Source organism: Glycine soja, chromosome 20 (genome assembly GCF_004193775.1).
Source record: "Glycine soja cultivar W05 chromosome 20, ASM419377v2, whole genome shotgun sequence".
In the NCBI taxonomy this organism is placed as follows: Eukaryota; Viridiplantae; Streptophyta; class Magnoliopsida; order Fabales; family Fabaceae; genus Glycine; species Glycine soja.
Genome location: NC_041021.1, coordinates 31,505,319 through 31,527,097, shown reverse-complemented (window position 1 = coordinate 31,527,097; position 21,779 = coordinate 31,505,319).

Genomic DNA, 21,779 nt, shown 5'->3' with positions numbered 1-21,779 from the left:
CTTGACTAATTAAAAATCTATCCTTCTTAATGTTACTATATTTAATTAGGCTTTTACTACTAAGATAAGAAAGTAAAGAACAGTAATTGAAACTTAACCAAAAGTAAAAGCGATAATTAAAAGTGCACAGCGAAAATTAAAGAGTGTAGGAAAGAAGAAGACAAACACAAGAATTTTATACAGGTTCAGCAAAACCCGTGCCTACATCCAGTCCCCAAGCGACCTGCAGTCCTTGAGATTTCTTTTCAACCTTGTAAAACCCTTTACAAGCAAAGATCCACAAGGGATGTACCCTCCCTTGTTCTCTTTGAACAACCAAGTGGATGTACCCTCCACTTGAACTGATCCACAAGAGATGTACCCTCTCTTGTTCTCAGTTACAACAACCCAAGAAGATGTACCCTCTACTTGTACCACAAAGGATGTACCCTCCAATGTGTTAAGACAAAGTTCTCAGGCGGTTAGTCCTTTGAAACTTTGTGAAAGGGGAAACAAAAGAATTCTCAGGTGGTTGGTCCTTTGAAATCTTTTGTTTAAGGGAAAGGGAAGAATCAAAAGAATTCTTAGACTGTGTCTTTTTGAATTCTTTGAAAAGGGAGAAGGGAGATACAAAAGAATTCAGGCGGTTAGTCCTTTGTTCTTTTGGAAAAGGGAGAAGAGAGACACAAAAATAATTCAGGCGGTTAGTCCATGTCGAATTCTTTTTTGCAAAGGGAGAAGAGAATGAAAAGATATAACAGACTTTTGTTTTCTGTGAAAGAACAAGGTTTGGAAAATAGAAAACTTAGAAAGCTTTTTGGGCAAAGGAAGAAGAAGAAGAAGTTGAAAAAGATTGTAAGAGATCTGTAAAAAGTTATTGAAATGCAAGTAAAGGTCTTGCTTTTATAGACTCTTCATGTCTGGTCAAGAAACCATTGGAAGAGTTATAACCTTGAGAAAAACCTGAAAACCATTGGAAGAATTATATCTCTTGACTTTTTATTCAAAACTTGTCACTGGTAATCGATTACCAAAACCATGTAATCGATTACACAAAGCATTTTATGAAAAGATATGACTCTTTACAATTTAATTTGAATTTCAACGTTCAGATACACTGGTAATCGATTACCAATATATTGTAATCGATTACACCATTTAAAAATCAATTGGAACATTACAAATTCAGTTAAAAGCTTTTGAAATCAAACTTTGCCACTAGTAATCGATTACAGGAAACTGGTAATCGATTACTAGAGAGTAAAAACTCTGGTAACTTAGAAAATTTTGAGAAAAACTCTTTTGAAAAACAAAACTGTGCTATGTTTGTTTTTTGAAAAATCTTTTCAATACTTCCCTTATGAAGTCTTCTTGATTTCTTCTCTTGAATCTTGAATTCATCTTCTCATGAATCTTGAAATCAAACTTCTCTTGAATCTTGAATCTTCTTGATTTCTTTTCATGAAACTTGAAATTAATCTTGATCTTGAACTTGTTGACTCAATCTTGAAATCATTCTCTTGAGATTTTTGTCATCATCTTTGTCATCATCAAAACTACTTGAATCAACTTGATTCATCATCATGAAGCTTGCTTCTACAATCTCCCCCTTTTTGATGATGGCAACCCTGAAATCAAGAAACACATACACATTGTTTTTCCTAGTCGATCACTTACTTAATTTTCCATATTCTCCCCCTTTGTTTTTGAGTTTAAGCTTCACTTTAAATTAAGTCATTTAATTATGTGAGTTCTTGGTTTAATCCCTATTTTCTCTCCCCCTTTGGCATCAACAAAAAGCCAAAGTGCGTGAGAAATATAAAGCATACATAAATAACTAATCATACAAGAGAACAGAAAACAATTAAGCAATATATTTTAACCATTCATCAATCTTAGAAAGATAATACTTCATAGAATGTCATATAATCCAGAAAGTCATTCATAATAACCAAATAAAAGTGCATACCTCTAGTCATATATCATAAAAAAAATTAAGTTTAAAACTTCATAACCATAAACAACCAAAAGCAAGTAAATATAATCATCATGTCCAGTCATACTAATCAAATAATAAAAGAAATACTAAGTATTCAAATGTCATAAAAACATAGCCAAATACAAGGCTTAAAAACAAAATATAATAATTAAACAAGAAAAGAGAGAAGCTTATAGAAATCAAACAAGATAATAAATTATCCTCACATTATAATAGAAGCATATGTGCATAAATAACAAATAAGTCATAACTCATCAAAACATAAATCATTTGTCTAAGTCACTTGCATCTAGAAGTCCTAATTATCTTCTAATGGTGTAGAAAGAATCTTTGGTTAGTGGTTTTGTGAAGATGTCTGCAAGTTGGTTTTTCGTATCTGCAAATTTTAAAACACAGTTACCTTTTTCCTAAGACTAAGTGCTAATTGACTATCAACACTTACTGTAGAAGCAAGCTTCATTGCTACATGATGATGAATCAAGATTGATTCATGATGATGAATGAAGATTGATTCAAGGTGTTTTGATGATAACAAAGATGATGACAAAAAGCCCATGAGAATGATTTCAAGATTGAGTCAAGAACAATTCAAGAATCAAGAGAAAGATTCAAGAGAAGTTTCAAGTTTTCAAGAATCAAGAATCAAGAATAATCAAGATCAAGATTCAAGACTCAAGATTCAAGAATCAAGAAAAGGCTCAATCAAAGAATTTTTACTAAACATTGAGTAGCACATGAAGTTTTCACAAAAGCTTTTACCAAAGAGTTTTTACTCTCTGGTAATCGATTACCAGTTTACTGTAATCGATAACAAGTGGCAAGTTTTGTTTTCAAAAAGCTTTCAACTGAATTTACAACGTTCCAATCAAATTTCAAAATGGTGTAATCGACTACAATATATTAGTAATCGATTACCAGTGTGTTTGAACGTTGAAATTCAAATTCAAATGTGAAGAGTCACATCCTTTTACAAAAATGCTTTGTGTAATCGATTACAATGATTTGGTAATCGAATACCATTGATAAGTTTTGAATAAAAATCAAAAGATATAACTCTTCCAATGGTTTTCATGTTTTTCTAAAAGTTATAACTCTTCTAATGGTTTTCTTGACCAGACATGAAGAGTCTATAAAAGCAAGACCTTAACTTGAATTTTACATACATTGAATACATTGATTTCAATCATTTACAACCCTTGAGTCTCTTTGAACATCTTCTTGAATTTCTTCTTCTTCTTCCTTTGTCAAAAGCTTTCTAAAGTTTTCTGGTTTTCTAAACCTTTAAAACAAAAGTGTGCTATTCATCTTTTTCATTCCCTTCTCCCGTTGCCAAAAAGAATTCACCAAGGACTATCCGCCTGAATTCTTTTTGTGTCTCTCTTCTCCCTTTTCCAAAAGAACGAATGACTAACCGCCTGAATTCTTTTGTGTCTCCCTTCTCCCTCGTCAAAGAATTCAAAACGACACAGTCTGAGAATTCTTTTGATTCTTCCCTTTCCCATAAACAAAAGATTTCAAAGGACTAACCGCCTGAGAATTCTTTTGTTTCCCCTTTCACAAAGTTTCAAAGGACTAACCGCCTGAGAACTTTGTCTTAACACATTGGAGGGTACATCCTTTGTGGTACAAGTAGAGAGTACATCTACTTGGGTTGTTGTGACTGAGAACAAGAGAGGGTACATCTCTTGTGGATCAGTTCTAGTGGAGGGTACATCCACTAGGTTGTTCAAAGAGAACAAGGGAGGGTACATCCCTTGTGAATCTTTGCTTGTAAAGGATTTTACAAGGTTGAAAAGAAATCTCAAGGACCGCAGGTCGCTTGGGGACTGGATATAGGCACTGGTTGTTGCCGAACCAGTATAAAACTCTTGTGTTTGTCTTCTTCTTCCCTACACTCTTTAATTTCCACTGTGCACTTTAATTATGGCTTTTACTTTTGGTTATGTTTTTATTTATATTCTTTACTTTCTTAACAACATTGTAAAAGCCTAAGAAGGATTAGATTTTTAATTAGTAAAGGTTCATTAATAATTAATTCAACCCCCCCTTCTTAATTATTTCGAGGCCACTTGATCCAAAACTTACCAAGATGAGTTTTTATTAACATAGAAGGTTTTATCATATCAAAATAATTTTATTTGAAATAAAATATAATAATTTTGAAAAACATAAAAAATATTTTGAACAATCAATCAAGTAATTTAATCATATCAAACAAGAATTATACAAGGATTGAAGGATATAGATCACAAACATCATTAAACATTCAAATTTGTTAAAGATAATTTAAAAACTTAGAAAGTTCAAAGAACTCAATCAATCATGTAAACATTATTTTCTCTGAAACCTATATGCTCAATATCTTTATCATGCTTGTGCTTGATAACACATTTTTCAAAATAAAAAAGTACTTTATATCTGAAAATTCTTATATAAAAATAAATAAATATAACATAATGGATTTTGGAAAACTTTATGAATGAACCTTAAGCAAGTAATTCACATGTCACATTCAAAATCATGTATAATCATTAAAAAAAAATAGTCATTGTATCTATTCAATTATATTAAAATAATCAAACATAAGTATTGAAGAATAAAGATCATAGATATCATCAAATATCTAGAAAGAAACTTCATGCTTTGAGAAACAAAATTAACTCAATCAAAACATATAAACACATTCTCACAATTTCAATCAATCAAGACAAACAAACAAAATTGTTTTAGTCATCATAATCAAATTAATTGAAGGAAAATTTCAACCAAATTAATGTAAAAGAGAATAGTTTTGATGTTACCTTTGTCATGATTTACGTGCCTAGATCTTCAAAGATGAAATTCATACTTTTGCTTTTTGCTTAATCTTCTTGAGAAATGTTCTCATTGCTCTCATAATTCTTGGTTAGAAGGTTGATCTCCTTCTCTGAACCATTGGATGAGTCATTGTCATCCCATGCAATGTAGGCCTTCTTGGTCCTTCTTTCTTCATACCTTTTCTTATCACTTTTCTCAGGCCATTCCTCATTTGAGGGACAATTTGCTTTAATGTGACCAAGTTGGTTGCATTTGTAGCATCTAAGAATTTGAGAGTCTTCTTGAGATCTTCTTCCATTGTTGAAATTCTGACGCTTCTCGATTCTTCTCTTCTTGACAAATTTTTGAAACTTCTTCACAAAGAGTGAGAAGTCTTCTTCATTTTCTTCTTGTATTGATGAAGAGGCTTTAAGTGCTATACTTCTTTTCTTTTTGTCGGTTTCTTCATTTTGATTAAGACATTGGAGTTCCATTTCATGTTTTTGCAATTTTCCAAACAAAGTGGCAAGAGACATAGAGGAAAGATCTTTACTTTTAGAAATAGTAGTTATCTTGGGCTACCATTCCCTACTTAAGCATCTTAAAACTTTATTAATTAGATCTTCATTAGGGAAGATTTTTCCTAAAGAGGCAAGATGGTTGACTATATGTGTGAATCTTTTCTGCATTCTATGGATGTTTTCATTAGGGTTAATCCTAAACAATTATGTTGCAACCTACCCTTCGGCGGGAGGGCGACGTGTGACTCGTGGGTGCGTGTTCCAAGAAAGGAATACGCGCTGAGTCGCCACCAACGTTTATTTGAGGAAAACGTCGGAAAAACCGGAAAAGACGTAATCTATGAACTTTAAGTAAAAGGTTCGGGAGTTGTATTTACGCAAGGGGAAGGTATTAGCACCCCACACGTCTGTCACAAGAGACGGCATCCTTTAATCAAATGTGCAAATATGACTTCAATTTATGTTATCTTCCCTTTTTACGTTCTTATCTCTTTTTTATGCCTTTTTATATTTTTATCTTTTTGTGGTCGACAAGGGCGTTTCCCTTTGCTCCTACGTATTCCTCAATTGTGATGAGAAAATCAGACCTACGTTGTTCTTTTGTGAATAAAGCGTTTTGGTTAAGTTATTTCTTATCCTTTTTTGCAAGATATGTTTTTATTGAATGAAAGGTCATTTAAGGCGTTGGACCATTAGATAATCTTTCGATTCTTTTGAAAAGTGAGAAAACATTAAGGCATTGGACCATTAATGATTTCTTTATTTTTGAAAGAGATAACAAAGTTATATATTGATTTTAGGCTTTTTAGAAATCTACACTTAACCAATAAAAGCGGAAAAGACCATTTCAAGGCGTTGGACCTTTAAAAATGGCTTTTTTAGGCGTTGACAAAAAGTTTGGTTTGTGAATTGATTTTAGCCTTAGTTTCACTTTAGTTATTAGTCAATTCAATTAAGAAAGAGAAATCCCAAAGAGAAACGTCCGATTGATTTTTTTGGTTTATTTTACTAAAAGATATTTTTTTATTATTATATAATTATTTTACCTCTTTTTGGTTTCCAACGTGGTTACGGCATAACCGAACGGTCGGATTTCATTTTAACAGAAATTAACGGATATTACAAATCAAATGATCGATGGAAATTTATTTTATTTTTTGATTAGGCGAGAAAATGACTTAAGTCAATGACTAAAGCACGTCAAAAGGAGGTACGGAAAGTAAATGAAATGAAAATAAAAGTACGCGAAACAAATGAGGACCACAAAGGGTACATAGAATGAATTGAAAAGTTTGATTTCGGGAAGTTATCGGTTGAAGACCGAAGAACGGTTGAAAATCTTCGCGAAATCACCCATGGAAACGTTACGGAAGCGCCTCGGCTTGGATTTTCTTCACGGAAACAATTTTTCTCACTAATTTTAAGTGAATCTCAGATACCAGGAGGGTTGAACATTTTTCTCCTTCACTCCTCCCCCTATTTATAGGAAAATAGGGGAGGAGCTTGCCACCCAGCTCGCCCAGGCGAGCTAGGTTGCTTCCTCTAGAAGCAACCGCCTTCTGGAGGAACATCCTGGAAGGCCCAAGTGAGCCTGGTTGCTATTTGAACCCCCATTTTTACTAAATACACCCCTACCTTTTTTTGGTGATTCTTTTTCCGTAAAGTTACGAAAACTTACGAATTTCGTAACGATACTTGTTTTCTTTCCGTTATGTTGCGGAACCTTACGGATTACGTAATCATCCCTTTTTTGCCTTTCGGAACGTTACGGAACTTTAGGGATTGCGCACTAACACTTCCTTTTAATTTCCGGCATGTCACGAAACTTCACGGATTATGCTACAACGCTTTTCTTTTCGCTTTCGGCATGTCTCGGAACTTCACAAATTGCATAACGATGGGTGTCAAATGCCTCGAAGTGGTCAAACGAGGGTCGCATCCCAACAACAGATGGTCCCCGGACGAAATTAGGGTTTGACAGTTGCCCCTCTTTACTTTTCTTTTATTGGAGATAAAAGGGAAGTAAAGATAAGACACTAATTTCGTTCGAGCGAAACACCATTCGGCCAGTGAACCTCCCTGCCAGCGGAATCTGCAAAAATTTGAAAATGATCAGTATCGACACATCATCCTGATACTGTCGAATTTGTTCCTCTTGGTTGATACAAGACGCAGAATGACCATAATTTGTCTCTGCGTTTTGTTGGACACGATCGAGCCTGGGCAGCGAGACACAGAATGACCATAATTTGTCTCTGCGTGCCACCGGACACGATCACCTCTGGATGGTGAAAAGGTGCGCGGAATGACCATAATTTGTCTCCGCCCACCTCTCGACTTACTGTCCCTGAATGACAAAGGGCGCAAAATCTGTCTCTGCGCGTTTATCACTCGACTTGCGAAATCTGAATGACAAAGGGCGCTGAATCTGTCTCTGCGTGTTTTACCACCCAACTTACTATTCCTGAATGATAAAGGACGCAGAATTCGTCTATGCGCGTTTATCACCCAATTTGCGAAATCTGAATGGCAAAGGGCGCAGAATTCGTCTATGCGCGTTTACCACTCGACTCACTGCTCCTGAATGATAAAGGGCGCAGAATTTGTCTCTTCGTGTTTACCACCCAACCTGTTGTTCCTGAATGATAAAGGGCGCATAATTCATCTATGCGCGTTTATCACCCAATTTGTGAAATCTGAATGGCAAAGGGCGCAGAATTCGTCTATGCGCGTTTACCACTCAACTCGCTGCTCCTGAATGATAAAGGGCGTAGAATTTGTCTCTGCGCGTTTACCACCCAACTTGTTGTTCCTGAATGATAAAGGATGCAGAATTCGTCTATGTGTATTTATCACCCAATTTGCGAAATCTGAATGGCACAGGGTGCATAATTCGTCTATGCGCGTTTATCACCCATCGGGCGTGCAGATAACTGCATGTCATCGGGCCCGCTGCCTCTGGATGACAAAAGGCGCAGAAGACGACGTTAGTCTCTGCGTGCTATCATTCTTTGAGTCTTATAGATAGAAAAAGTATTTTTAAAAGTGCGGGACCAAATGGTTCCCGCCGCCTCTAGATGACAAAAGGCACAGAAGACGACTTTAGTCTCTACGAGCTATCATGCTTTGAGTTTTAGAGATAGCAAAAGAAAGTTTAAACGGATAACCACTCGGGTATCTCTGCATGTCACGTGACTCCAAGGTCAATATGACAGAAATTGTCTGCGCGGAAGATGACGTAAATCTCCGCGTGTCAACGGGCTTGTTGGCCGCGATTGACAAAGGGTGCAGAAGACGATGTTAGTCTCTGCGTGCTATCATGCTTTGAGTCTTAGAGATAGCAAAAAAAAGTTTAAACGGATAACCACTCGGGTATCTCCACATGTCACGTGACTCCAGGGTCAGTATGACAGAAATTGTGGGGCGGCCGACAAAAGCGAGGCTCTTGCTCCTACGTATCCTCAATGAGGAACTCAGACCTACGTAGTTCTGGATAACTTGTGAGACTAAAAATAGTCTCGGTGTTTTCTGCACTAAAATGCGAACATGCTTTAGTAAAGAGAGAAAACTTCCACCTAATCAGAGCAACGTATGCTTTTCGGATGAAAAACAATGTGTCTACCGGGGAAGGGGAGTATGCTGATGAAATCTTCTCATAACCACAAATGAGATTTTGGATGTTAGCATTTCGTTTCTAAATGACCATTTAGAGGAAACACTGGGTTCAACAAAAATAGAAAAATATCACTCAAAGTGTATCAATCTCACACGGGTAAGTGTTTCATCCTAATTCTGAACCATAGGTATGTCATGACTTGATTTTGCAAATCATTTCCTATCAAATCTAAGATTACATGCGTGATCATGGATCAGTAGGACTTTTTCTTGGGAATGGTGTTTTTTTGTGGGAATTTTGGCTTTGAATGTTTTTGGCCTTTTCCTTTTCTATTTTTGTTTAGCGCGAGGCAAACAAGTCACGGATGCACAGGATTTTGGTTCGCAATCAAAGGGAGAGGACCACTTTAGGTCGTGCTTTCCTTTCTTTTTTTGTTTATTTGGTGGTAACTCCATATTTGTTCCGATGTTGTCTGGTCCAAAGACCTTTCTACATATTTCTTCTATTTTCTTTCGATCCTTGATCGGGAATTTTCTTTCCTTTATTTTTTGCGTTCTCTCAATCTTTGATTGGGAGTTTTCTCTTTTTGCTTTCTTCTGATTCTTTTGATCGGGAATTTTCTCCTTTTCTCCTTTTCTCTTCTTTTCTTTTTCTTTTTTTGTTTTCTTTTGAGGGCAAGGTTTATGGTAAATTGGGATTTTGGCTCAAGGCTTGTAGAACGGATGGACATGATATATGTCAGGGTGTTGGTCTGGTTCAGGGATAAAAGGGGATGTCCCACATTATTTCCATGATACACACGCAACAATGATGATTTGGAAATTTTATGCAAAACTGGTTATGCATGCACCTATGAGGACACTCAAGCAACAAATTTTTATGGTCATGTGATACTAGGGCTCAGGATTCATTTTCCCTATTTTAAGTCAACCCAGTGTTTCCAAAATATGTTCTTTTATCAATTTGTGCATTCATCTAAGTCTACTTTGGGTGTTCGAAAAACTTTCACAACACTTACCTTTCAGGTGTATACACATTTTTTCAAAAACTGGTTATGATCAGTGAATTCTTTCAAAGAAAAGTTGGAAGTTACCTCCTTTCACAAGCATGTTGTTTTTTAGCTAGACAACCTTTTATTTTTATTTATTTTCCTTTTTTTCTTCCTTCTTTTTCTTTTCTTGCTCGCTCTTTTTGCTCTCTTTTTTTTCCATGAGGTATTTTGCTACCTAAACATATGTATATTTTAGTGAGGTATTTTGCTATATACATGCGTGTCCAAGGTATCTTGCTATCTAAACATACATATATATGTTTTGTGAGATATTTTTGCTATATACATGCATATCCAAGGTATCTTTCTACCTAAACATACATATATATATTTTGTGAAGTATTTTTTGCTACATACATGCATATCCAAGGTATCTTTCTACCTAAACATACATATATATATATATATATATATATATATATATATATATATATATATATATATATATTGTGAAGTATTTTTTGCTACATACATGCATATCCAAGGTATCTTTCTACCTAAACATACATATATATATTTTGTGAAGTATTTTTTGTTACATACATGCATATCCAAGGTATCTTTATACCTAAAAATACATATATATATATATTTTGTGAGGTATGACCACCTTTTGAGCTTGTGCTTGTTTTATTTAAATTCCCAGGATCCTGAGCAGCTAGGTGTGTTAAAGGTGATCAAATAACAAGAAGAGATTTAAAAGGTACTAGGTTGCCTCCTAGTAGCGCTTCTTTAACGTCTTGAGTTGGACGCATGATGACTTGTCGGTCACAGACCTAGTACTTTGCTTACCTTTGGCTTTGGACTTGGTCGCCTATTGGTCGGCCATGTGTCGTAGGCAATACTCTAACCTTTTTATGGATGAGCTGAGGGGCTCTGGAGGTGGTGGCGGTGCATTTGTTGCCTGTTGCTGGCCATCCCCAGGCTGTTGTGGTGTCTCGCCCTCTGCCTGCATGGGGGCGCAATACTTCTTGATGAAAGCTCGGTTAGTAGGAGGCCTGATGACCTTGCTGGGGGTGACAGGCACTACGTAGAACTGATAGAGGCCCGTAATCAGAGCTGGAAACCTCAGGACCCTGTTGGACTTCTTTGGTTCCACTGGGTGTCCTGCGGGCGCGATCCCTGCAAACAATAGATGACATCAGAAATCAGTTTGAACCATATGTATACTTACCTATGTCGCGATGGCATGACCATGCCGGGGGGGGGGGGGGTACGGGCACCCTGTAGGATTGATAGAGGCCCATAACTAGAACTGGAAACCCCAGGGCCCTGTTGGACTTCTTCGAGTCCACTGGGTGTCTTGTGGGTGCGACCCCTGTAAATAGTAGATGGCATTAGAAATTAGTTGGAAATAATGCATACCTACCTATGTCGGGACGGCACAGACCAACTGATACTTCCGCAGGGGGAGTCGGCATTACGGTCGCTGGGCAGAATGTTGCTTACTCGAACCCACTCAGGGCAGGTAAACCGTGGCCGCGTTACCATTTTACCTTGATGGGTTTCGGCCTCCAACTTCATCCTGGCATCTGACCACGACCAGTTGATTCTGCCCCTGTTATGACAAAATATGCATGTGTATGCGTATGCATGAATGTTTTCAAACGCAACAAATTTTTAGTGAAAGCTGGTTTAGGTTCAGTTTTAATTAAGCGTTTTGGGGCATCCCGTGGACCTAGCGAAAAAGGCTCAATTTACCATAAACTGCACATGGTTTTAAAGCACGCAGTGAGGACTAAAACCTCAAACTCATGTTCTCTTCTTTTAAAAGACTGTGATGAGAAATATATAGTAGACGGGAATCCCTGGGGGAAACCAAGAAGAATACACAAAAATAAAAGAACATGCAGCGATATCCTCAATTGCCCCAGCTTCTAAGCATAGTATCGCTTGACAACATCGGAATTCACGGGTAAAGGCAGCTCCTCGCCATCCATGTTGGTAAGCACCAGGGCCCCTCCGAAAAAAACCTTTTTCACAATGAAAGGTCCTTCATAGTTTGGGGCCCACTTCCCTCGATTATCTTTAACAGCGTGGGACATCTTTTTCAGCACAAGGTCCCACTCATGGAACTTGCGCAAGCGCACCTTCTTGTCGAATGCATTCTTCATTCTTTGTTGATACAGACGCCCATGGCTCATGGCCATCAAGCGCTTACCTTCGATAAGGTTGAGTTGGTCGTAGCGTGTTTGAGCCCACTCCGATTCTTCTAAACCTAATTCTGCTAGTATCCTCTGAGAAGGGATCTCTACTTTAAATGGGAGTACCGCTTCCGTTCCATAAACCAAGGAATACGGTGTTGCCCCAGTAGAAGTTCGTACCGAAGTTTGGTATCCATGCAAGGCAAAAGGCAACATCTCATGCCAATCTTTGTATGATACTGTCATCTTCTGAATAATTTTCTTAATATTCTTGTTGGCTGCTTCCACGGCTCCGTTCATCTTTGGTCGGTAGGGCGTGGAATTGTGATGCTGGATTTTGAAATCTGCACACATTTTCTGCATCATCTTGTTATTCAGATTGGTACCATTGTCGGTAACGATCTTCCTAGGGAGTCTGTACTGACAAATCAGCTTCCTCTTGATGAATCTGACCACTACACTCCTCGTGACATTGGTGTAGGAAGCCGCTTCAACCCATTTGGTGAAATAATCTATTGCCACGAGAATGAAGCGATGACCGTTCGAAGCCTTGGGTTCAATGGCCTCTATGACGTCTATCCCCCACATGGAAAAAGGCCAAGAGGAGGACATGACGTTCAGAGGATGTGGCGGAGCATTGACATTGTCCGCGAACGCTTGACATTTATGGCATTTCCTTACATGGATGCAGCAATCACTTTCCATTGTGAGCCAGTAATAACCTGCTCTCAGGATTTTCCTGGCCATAGCATGCCCGTTGGCGTGCGTTCCGAACGAACCCTCGTGGACCTCATTGATTGTCTAGAGAGACCAATACTGCTCCAATGCCATGGCCTAGAATGCTTGACGCTCCATCAAACCATACGGTCCATTTGTCCCGATCTTCGTCTAGTTTTTCCTCAAACAAGGTCATGATATCCTCATCCGGGAACTCGGGATGCATGGGCTGATAGTCGTTGAGAGGCTGCTGAGCCAAATAATCTGCTAAGGCGCTTCCTTTTATCGCCTTTTGGGTGATGTAAACTACATCAAACTGATGGAAGCTTGCTTGTGGAGCTTCTATGGAGGCTGGATCTTTGAGCTTCAATGAGGTTCTTTAATGGAGATTTTCCACCATGGAGATGCAGCGGAAGACAAAGGAGAAGAGGTAAGAGGCGGCGCCATCCACTAGGGAATAAGCCATGGAAGAAGGAGCTTCACCACCAAGATGAGCCTTGGATAAGAAGCTTGGAGAGGATGCTTCAAAGGAGGAAAAGAAGAAAGGAGAGAAAGAGAGAGGGGGGAACATGAAATTGAAGGAAGAAAAAGGGAGAGAAGTTGAACTTTGAGTTGTGTCTCACAAGACTCTCATTCATCAAAGTTACAACAAGTGTTACACATGCTTCTATTTATAGACTAGGGAGCTTCCTTGAGAAGCTTTCTTGAGAAAACTTCCTTGAGAAGCTTCTTTGAGAAAACATCCTTGAGAAGCTAGAGCTTAGCTACACACATCCCTCTCATAACTAAGCTCACCTCCTTGAGAAACTTCCTTAAGAAGATTTCTAAAGAAGCTAGAGCTTAGCTACACATACCTCTCTAATAGCTAAGCTCACCTCCTTGAGATGAGAAGCTAGAACTTAGCTACACCCCCCTATAATAGCTAAGCTCACCCCCATGACAAAAAACATGAAAATACAAAAAAAGTCCTTACTACAAAGACTACTCAAAATGCCCCTAAATACAAGGCTAAAACCCTATACTACTAGAATGGCCAAAATACAAGGCCCAAATGAAGGAAAAACCTATTCTAATATTTACAAAGATAAGCGGGCTCATACTTAGCCCATGGGCTCGAAATCTACCCTAAGGCTCATGAGAACCCTAGGGCCTTCCCTTAGATCTCTAGCCCAATCTACTTGGAGTCTTCTACCCAATGCCCTTGCGGGATAGGATTGTATCACAAACTCGGATAGCAAGACTTGCCACTGGGCGATCCGTCCTGTGAGAGCTGGCTTTTCGAAGATGTACTTAACCGGGTCCATCTTGGATATCAACCAGGTGGTATGGCTCAGCATGTATTGTCTTAGATGGTGGGACGCCCAGACTAAAGCACAACACGTTCTTTCGAGCAGGGAGTAATTCATTTCACAGGTCGTGAACTTCTTGCTCAAGTAGTAGACAGCGCGCTCCTTCTTCCCAGACTCGTCATGTTGCCCCAGCATACATCCCATCTACTCGTCCAAAATCGTCATATACAAGATGAGAGGCCTTCCGGGTACCGGTGGCATAAGCACAGGAGGATTCATGAGACACTTTTTGATCCTCCCAAATGCCTCTTGACAATCCTCATTCCAACAGACGGTTTGGTTTTTGCGTAAGAGTTTGAACAACGGCTCACAAATAGCAGTGAGTTGTGATATGAATCTGGCAATATAATTTAAACGTCCCAGGAAACCTCGGACTTGCCTCTCGGTACGGGGTTCCGGCATCTCAAGGATGGCCTTCACCTTTTCGGGGTCCACCTCTATCCATTTCTGGCTTACGATGAAACCTAGCAATTTCCCTGATTTGACCCCAAAAGTGCACTTAGCGGGGTTCAACCTCAATTGATACTTCCTAAGCCTTTCGAACAACTTCCGCAGGTTGACAAGGTGTTCCTCCTCAGTTTTAGATTTGGCAATTATGTCGTCCACATAGACCTCGATCTCTTGGTGCATCATATCGTGGAACAAAGCTACCATAGCCCGTTGATAAGTTGCCCCAACATTCTTGAGTCCAAAGGACATCACCTTGTAGCAAAACGTCCCCCATAGGGTGACGAAGGTAGTCTTTTCCATATCCTCCGGTGCCATTTTTATCTGATTGTAACCGGAGAATCTGTCCATAAAGGAAAACAAAGCGAAATTGGCCATATTATCCACGAGGATATCGATGTGCGGCAAAGGAAAATTGTCTTTGGGATTGGCTCGATTCAAATCCCGATAATCCACACACATTTGCACCTTCCCATCCTTCTTAGGGACTGATACAATGTTGGCAACCCATTCTGGGTACCGAGCGACTGCCAGAAAACCAGCGTCAAATTGTTTCTTCACCTCTTCTTTTATTTTCAAGGATGTCTCGGGTTTCATCCTCCTCAGTTTTTGCTTTACCGGGGGACACTTGGGATTTAGAGGTAATCGGTGTTGTACAATGTCAGAACTCAAACCGGGCATATCTTGGTACGACCAAGCAAAGATGTCTTGGTAGTCTTTCAGTAGGGCTGTCAATTCTTCACGGATGGGTGTGGTCATACCCGTGCCTATCTTTACTTCCTTTTTTCCACTGCCGGTTCCTAAGTTCACTAGTTTTGTCTCTTCTTGATGAGGCCCCATTTCTTGGTCCTCATGGGCGACTATCTTCTCCAACTCTGGGGGAAGTCCCACATCCTTGTCCTCTTTATCCTCCGTTTGATTTGTTTCTTGCTCGAAATCGATGGTCGGGTCCCAGGTATTAGTACCTTCGAGGGAGTCATCATCGGATCTGGCGTTAAACGTAAAGAAATAAACATGCAAATGGATGAGAATGGGTAGAGACGTAGGAATAGATGAAGAAAGATCTTTTATTTTATAATTCTAGGAACAAAAGACATAAAGCCTTAACAAAAGAAAACTCTAAAGCCTAGGCCCAACTGTAGAGTTTAAAAGCCACAAAGGGTTACATTATGCTTGTTGCGTAAATGTCTGGGCATTCCTCCACTCGCCAATTTCCTAGTCGGAAACTAGGAAGGCATGGTTGTACCAACTCTGACCCACTTGGCAAATCATCTTCACATATCACAACGACTTGGCCTTCGTGTCCTAGACTCGCGCTTATAAAGCTCCTACTGATGTGGCAGGGCGGGCCTCCTTTGACTTTTTGTCCCAATCGCGAGCCTTGACCTCCGCTCTTCCATCCTGTAATGCCTTTCTGTATGTCCGCTTGTGTGGGTGTATAGCCTAACCCAAACTTCCCACGGTTTCCTTTAGCACTTATCAGGCTGGTTATGCCGCCGTTGTCCTTGCCTAAACCCATTCCGGGCTCGTAACCATTCCCCAACATCACTTGGGCCATCATTACTGCCGCATCGGACAGGCAAGGTTGCCCAGAGAAGGAATCTACAGAGGCAATGCTAACCACCTCAAAAGACTGGAAGACCGTTTCGAATGACTCCTCCGTAGCTTCCACATATGGCATAGAGGATGGGAAACTCACCAAGATGTCTTCCTCGCCTGATACGATAACCAAATGCCCTTCCACTATGAACTTTAATTTTTGGTGGAGTATAGAGGGAACGACTCCCACCCAACAGGCAGCTGTAAGCGGGGTTAATGTCCATTATTTGAAAGGTAACCTGACAGGTATGGGGGCCTATCTGTACAGGGAGGTCGATCTTTCCCCTAACCTCTCGGCGGGTGCCGTCGAAGGCACGGACTACCATGGAACTTGGCTTTAGATGGGAAGCATTAAACGGTAATTTCTCCAAAGTGCTTTTGGGCATTACGTTTAAACTGGAACCATTATCGATAAGCACCTTGGCTACGATGTGGTCCATGCACTTGACTGATACATGTAAAGCCCTGTTATGCCCTTTCCCCTCGACAGGGATTTCTTCTTCGGCAAAGGCGAGATAATTGTTGGCAGTGATATTATTGACGAGTCCTCCAAAGCCCTCTACAGAGATATCTTGAGCCACATGAGCTTCGTTCAAGACCTTTACTAGCCAAGCCCGATGAGGCTCAGAGCTCATGAGTAATTCCAAAAGAGAGACCCTGGCCGGGGTTTTGTTGAGCTGTTCAATGACCTTGAACTCGCTCTGCTGAATAATGTGGAGAAACTTGCTTGCTTCCTCTAGCGACACTTCCTTCTTGCCGCAACCATCCCTTTTCTCTGGAAGACCCTTTACCGGAATATCCTCGTTCGGAGTGGAGGTCGTCTTGTCATTTTGTTCCTCTACCATCTTGGCCTTTCCCTTAATGTTTGCAGGCTGTGTTGGCAGGTCGGAAGGTGCAAACATGCGACGGCTGCGGGTCACACCGCTCAGCCCCGTGATATTGGTTACCTTGGCCGACAATGAGCTGATGTCGGTGGTTTCTTCTTCCCTTTCACTCGAAGGTGTATACCTCCACGGGACTGCGTGACTGTTTTGGTATGGGAAAAGAACAGGTTTAGTTGCCGGGGGGTATTGGGGCTTTTGTGGAGCTGCATCCTTGGTGAAATATATCACCAAAGGTTTAGGCCTTCCAAAACTTCTCTCATCTGCGGACTGCATACATATATGCTGCTCTTCCCTCCCCTCATCACCGACTTCCAGTCGGCCTTGATCTATCATTCGTTGCAACAATTCTTGTACTGCCAAACATGTTTCCATGTTATGTAGCTCGCCGGGATGCAATAAACAAGAATCCTCTTTATGCCCACCGTGGGGAATCACACCTCCCTTTTGTAGGGCCTCAAAGATAAACCTCCTAGGGGTTGCCACATCCTTTAAAGGTTTAGACCTCAAAGATAAACCTCCTAGGACATGCCTATCTGACTCAATGGCATTAACCGCTCCCCCTCCATGATTGGCGAGCGAGTTGGTTTTCACATTGGGCCGATCCTCTTGAAATGTCAGCCATCCAGCATCTATCAAATGTTGGACCTTGTATTTAAGGGCCAAGCATTTTTCGATGGAATGCCCCAGGGTATTCCCATGGTACGTGCAAGTTGCGTTAGGATCATACCACTTTGGGAAAGGGGGTTGGTAGATCTTCTCGGGAGTTATTACGACCATTTGGTTGGCGATAAGGGACGGCTAGAGGTCTTCGTACGTCATTGGGAGTGGGGTGAATTCTGGAATTGGCTTCGGGGGAAAGTTCCTCATTGCGTTGGAACTGCCGGCCAGGCGAGTCATGGTTGGAGCCGGAACTTGGGGGGCCTCCCTATGGATGGGTGCCTTAGGATGCACGGGTGCTGAATTGGAGGAGTTCCCAGCGCGAGCTGAAAAGCTCGGATGATGTTGCGCATATTGATGTGTTCCATGAGGGGTCTGCGGGGGCTTGACCCATGCGGGCGCCGAAGTGACGGCATGGGTATCTCCCTCCTTCCTTTTTGCCCCAGTTGCTCCGACTCTTTTAGCATGGGTACTTGTGGAGGAAACGTAATCGAACTTCCCTCTTTTCACCCTACTTCAATTCTTTCCCCGGCGAATACCAAGTCTGCGAAGCTGGAAGGCATGTAGCCTACCAACTTCTCATAGTAAAACACTGGCAAGGTGTCTACCATCATGGTGATAATCTCCCTTTCGACCATGGGAGGGGCTACTTGTGCCGCCAGGTCTCTCCACTGTTGTGCGTATTCTTTAAAGGTCTCACTTTCCTTTTTAAACATATTTTGTAGCTGAGTGCGATCGTGAGCCATATCGGAATTATACTGATATTGCCTTAGGAAAGCAGTAATCAGGTCCTTCTAAGTATGGATGCGAGAAGCTTCCAGATTAGTGTACCAAACAATCGCAGCTCCAGCTAAGCTATCTTGGAAAATATGTATTAACAACTTCTCATCCCTAGAGTGCACCCCCATCTTGCGACAAGACATCTTGAGATGGTTTTTAGGACAAGTCGTCCCTTTATACTTGTTGAAATCAGGCACTTTGAATTTTGGGGGGATGACGACATCTGGTAGCAAGCAAAGATCCGTCATGTCCGCGAACGGATAGTCACCGAAGCCTTCAACAGCTCTCAGTCTCTCCTCAAGGAGATCGAGTTTCCTTCTTTCCTCGGTCGCCAGGGGTGGTCCTTCTGTGGACAAGAATATTGGTTGTGCTGTGAGGTTGGGTTGAGGCAAAGTGTTGGGTGCCGGCCCCTCGACGAGGATCGGGGGGTAGAACTCGACATCCCCTTGGGCATACTCTTGATGATCTTCGTGGACCTCGTCGGGTTGTCGAGGAGGCTCCCCTTCAAGGATGGGGGAGGAGACATGACCCGCATCATCTTGCATGACTGGCAGCGTGTAATTAGGTGGCAATCCATAAGGGTAAGCCACCGGGTTGTTGTTGTGCCCCAGTGTGCTCCTTCCTCGTCCTACCGTATTTGGGGGAGGTGGTGCGTGGTAGCTAGGAGAGTTGGGTCTGCTTCGGCAGCCGAACTAACGGCGGCAGCGGTGGCTACGTTTTTCTCCATGAGTTGCCTCATTCCTAACATGGCCTCCATCATGGAAGCCATTTGTTCTTTCAGAGTCGACATGTCAGCTTTCATCTGTTCCTGTGTCTCCTCTTGATCACCCATCGTTCTAGATTTGGATCTGGTGCGATAGGGATGCCTTGGGGCGCGTTTAGTTATGGTGTTTTTTCCTAAAAAAACCAAACGTGAGGAGTAGGTAAAATAATGAATGCATGTTAGAGATAAAATGCAAGAGTGATTTGATTCGCACTGACTTTTGGAGTAAAAACATGGGATAAACTCATTTTATTCAAAAAGTTATAACTAGTCAAGATCTGAGTGACAATACAAGTTCCCTAGCGGTTTCTAATTATATGGGCCATTAGATCTATCATATGTTGACAATAGCCGAGAAGTCTGTGGATCTCCTTGGGGGAGGAGTAGGTGTCAACCATTGCCTTGGCCTTGGCTAGTAGTCGGGGAAGCTCTTGACTCCCGTTCAAGGTAAGGGCACATTGGTCCATCCACATCGTTGCCTCTTAATGTAGCGATTCGATCACCCTTCCTCTAGCCTCCTTTTCCGAGTACACTTGGGCATACTCGTCTGCCACTCTATGCTCGTGGGTCGCGGCTAGATTTAGTTCTTCTTGGTACTTAGTGATAATAGCTAACATGTTGGTCTCTGTCTCGCATAACCGCTGAGACAAACTTCTTTTGGACCTCGAGCAAGCCTTCAATTCATCTTTCAAGATCAAACTGTACTCATGATTGGTCCTTTTCCTCTCTTCGGAGTTTAAGCTCGCTGTTGCTACCCCACAAAGCCCCTCGGAACTTGTTCCGACTGTGTTCTTCCCTACAAGCCCTCTTGGTTTCTCGTTCCAAGGCTTTGGTGGTAGCCATATTTGCATCTCTCAGTTCGGTATTCTCTTTTTGGATTTTTAGAGCTGCTGATTTGAACCTTTCTTTAACTGTTTGGGCTTGCTCGAGTTCCGCCCTAAGGGTCTGCACTTCTTTGTCTTCCTCCGGTGCCTCCACTTCCTCTCTTTTAGCGGTTCTCAAACTTGGAAGCCAATCCAAACCTTGCACGTGGGCTTTTAACCACTTACGCTAGCCACCGATGGGCCCATTGTTACTGCCCTTGAGTTCCTTGTCCTTCTTTTGCAACACCTCCCATGCCTTGTGGACCTTCTGAAGTGTCTCCACGTTGGTCTTATTGAAACCTCGTGAAATGACAGGTGTGAGCTCATCCTCTAGTGGCGCCCCTCTCATAGGGTAGCCAAGTTGTCTTATAGCAAGAACGGGATTATAGCTGATGCAACCCCTCGTCCCCATCAAGGGAACATTTGGAAATCCTCCGCATGAAATAAGAACTCTGGTTCTTCCTTCCTTCCATCGAGGGAACCAGTTGACAGATGCTCCTTCTTTGCTTGCTAAGAGTCGGTCCCAATTTGCCCCTCCTTTCTCTGTGCATGAACGGTGGCTTTCTAGCAGGCAAGCATGCCTCACCTCTTGGCAAAAAAGGTGTGAAACTAACCATACATAAAGAGCTGGAGTACAGCAAACAATCCTTGTATTGCTCTTTTCACATCTTCGGTCGAAGGTGTCATATAGGTCGGCTAGCATAGCGACAACCGGGCTTTCCTTGTGGTTATGATAGGCGAGAAAAGCGTCGTTCGTTGCCAGGTCCACCAACCCATCCACATTCGGAAAGAGGACTCCTCCGAAAATCAACATGGCGAGAATATCTATGAACGGGTGATGTGCCATCATTTTCTTCTATTTTCTAAACCCTTTTTGCACCATTTTAATTATTGATTGGTCTTAATTGTCAATTAATTAGGCAGTTTTATTATTTGGGCCCATTCAGCTAATTTGATGTTTTTAATCTAATTTCAGGAATTAATGAAGCATTGGGCTTGAATCTAGCATTGGGCTTGAATCTAGAATTGGGCTTGGACTTGAAGAGGGCAGACTAATTTATTCTATAAAATTAGATCTTATCTTATCTAGATATTATTTAGATTTGATCTCATCTAGATATTATTTCATCTAGATCTTATCTTATCTTATCTTATCTAGATTTGATTTGATTTTACTTATGGGCTTGGATTTAAAACATATTTGTAAGCTTTGGGGCTGAAAAAAACTATATAACAGCACCAAGGTTCTAGTTTAGGGCCCCCCCCTCTCTCCCTCGCGGGAGACTCTCTCTCTCTCCTCTCTCTCTTCTATTTTTCGTTTTTAGTTTTAGTCTCTCTTCTCTTTCTCTTTTATTTTCGTTTTTTTTTTCAATTCCAGTTCAGACTTTTAGTTTTATCAATAAAATTTCATTCTCTATTTGATTAATGGAAGGCTAAGTCCGCAGCGTTGTTTTCCCTTGAGGATCAAGCACAGTTCTCTTTGAGGTTCTATTATTACTGTTAAATTCTGTTTAGTTTTTCCTCTTCACTAATTACTTTGAATTTGTTGCTTTTAATTCATGCATGCTTAGTGCTTGATTAATTGTCTCTGCGCTTAATTTACGTTCATGCTTA